General features: G+C 35.5%; 1 pseudogene; it reads left to right on the top strand.

The window, feature by feature from the left end:
* Positions 1–975: 975 nt before the first annotated feature.
* On the top strand, positions 976–1,472 carry LOC138147521 (E3 ubiquitin-protein ligase RBX1 pseudogene; annotated as a pseudogene).
* The last annotated feature ends 658 nt before the right edge of the window (positions 1,473–2,130 follow it).

Genomic DNA, 2,130 nt, shown 5'->3' with positions numbered 1-2,130 from the left:
ATGAAATACAATAGACATATTCACTATACCTAATACTAATGATACAAATAGCAACTCACAGTTAAATAGCACATCAAGGTTTACAAAACTTACACTTTAAAAAATTCTCAATAGATAGACAGGTAAGTCCAAAGGCCTTACTCTGCAACAACACATTTATGTTTCACTCCTCATAGACTTTAACTTCTTCCTTTATTGTTGTCTCATCAGAGATAGTAAATTTATAATAATATGCATATGTAGGGAAAATTTTTCTTAATACTAATCTTCTTAAGATGAAGTTTTCATAAACCAGTTCCTAAAGTCAATGAATACTTGACCAATTTCAGATGAGTTAATGTAGGATTCTAACCAAAAGAAAGAATTAAATCATTTAAGGTCATTCTACCCCAACAGCATAGCCTCCCAATGTTTGGAGTAATGGTCAATGTCTGAATGTTAACATTCCTTTTACTTCTTATAAAAGCATATATATTGAGTATCGATGATTTACAAGACAAGAAGAATATGGTATATATTTATTGATCTGTATATTGAAGGCATTTCTAATTTCTATATTAAATTCATTAAATCTAGAATTTGCCACTTCACACATAAATGAAAATTTGATAATTGCATAGTAAATAGGTATTAATTTTTTAAAAGATCATTTTAAAGTGATATTTATTCATTCAACAATTGTCAATATGTAAAATGCTGTTCAAGGCAGTTTAAGTAGCTTGGCCAAGACACATGCATTTGCATCAAAACTACTTGTAATCAGTTTGGTAAGTTATTTTCTTTTCTAGATAAAAGAAAGAGAAAATTGTTTATCAGGAGTTGCTATTGTTATGGTAAGATTTAAAGAGGAAAAAAGGAAATAAATGTAACTGGAGTTTTCAAAATCAATAATTGCCATAAATTCAGCATTGAAATAAGCATATCTCCTGCACTGCCGGGCAGGCCAAGTGAGTGTGTGACGGGCACTAGCTTTACAAAATGGCGGCGGCGATGGATGTGGACACCCCCAGTGGCACCAACAGCGCTTTGAAGTGAAAAAGTGGAATGCAGTGGCCCTCTGGGCCTGGGATATTTTGGTTGACAACTGTGCCATCTGCAGGATGGACATTATGGACCTTTGTATAGAATGTCAAGCCAACCAGGCATCTGCCACCTCTGAAGAAAGTACTGTCGCATGGGGAGTCTGCAATCATGCCTTCCACTTACACTGCATCTCCCCCTGGCTCAAAACCAGGAAGATGTGCCCGCTGGATAACAGACAGTGGGAGTTTCAAAAGTATAGCCATTAGAAAAAGCACCTTCTTCCTCAGGATTATCACTTGTGTTCCCTGCTTGATGACTTGCTGTCCTGTTGCCTAATTAATTATACATGCATTAAAGCCAGTCTTGGGTCTTGTGTGCAGCATCTCTCCAGTTTGATCTTACTGCCACCATATTGTATTCTCTGTGAAATAAAGCCCTCTTGGATCCAAATCATGATCATGATCATGATCATCATCATCATCATCATCATCATCATCTGGCATGTAGGGTTTCTCATTGACAATTGATCCACAGAGGAAACCAACAAAGTTTATCAAAGTTTGGGAAAAAATTAATCTACTCTTGGTCCTCTTTTTAAGCCCTACCACACTGTACTAAGTGGTTTTTAATATCACCAGGGCCTAGAAAACATTAGGGATTTCCTATAGTAAGTTATGACCCTTTCCCAAGAGCCAACACTTAATTCAAGCCTTTAAAGGATCATAGATTTAGATCTGTAATGGTTAATTGAGGAAACTGAGGCTCAGAGAGTTTAAGTGACTTCCAACATAAGTAGTTAGGGGCAGAACCTAATTTTGAAGTAGAACCACTTGAGTAAGAAGATTAAACTTTAGATTGTCACACCAAATATAAAAACGTTGCCAACTTTCTATACATTCTGTCTGTGACTTTAGATAGCATAAGAAGCAGTATTTAGAATACTGCTATCTATCTATCTATCTATCTATCTATCTATCTATCTATCTATCTATCTGTCTGTCTGTCTGTCTGTCTGTCTGTCTATCTATCTATCTGTCACCTCTGAAATGGAAATAGAAATTAGTTCTACTCAATTCAAACTAAATAGTGTTGAGCCATTCTTTGATG

The sequence above is a fragment of the Petaurus breviceps genome, unplaced genomic scaffold (assembly GCF_028583685.1).
Source record: "Petaurus breviceps papuanus isolate PSGF00001 unplaced genomic scaffold, PetGlider_PUasm1.0 90792, whole genome shotgun sequence".
Classification (NCBI taxonomy): Eukaryota; Metazoa; Chordata; class Mammalia; order Diprotodontia; family Petauridae; genus Petaurus; species Petaurus breviceps.
The sequence above is the reverse complement of the archived record's forward strand: the minus strand, read 5'-3'. Positions and strand labels throughout refer to the sequence as shown.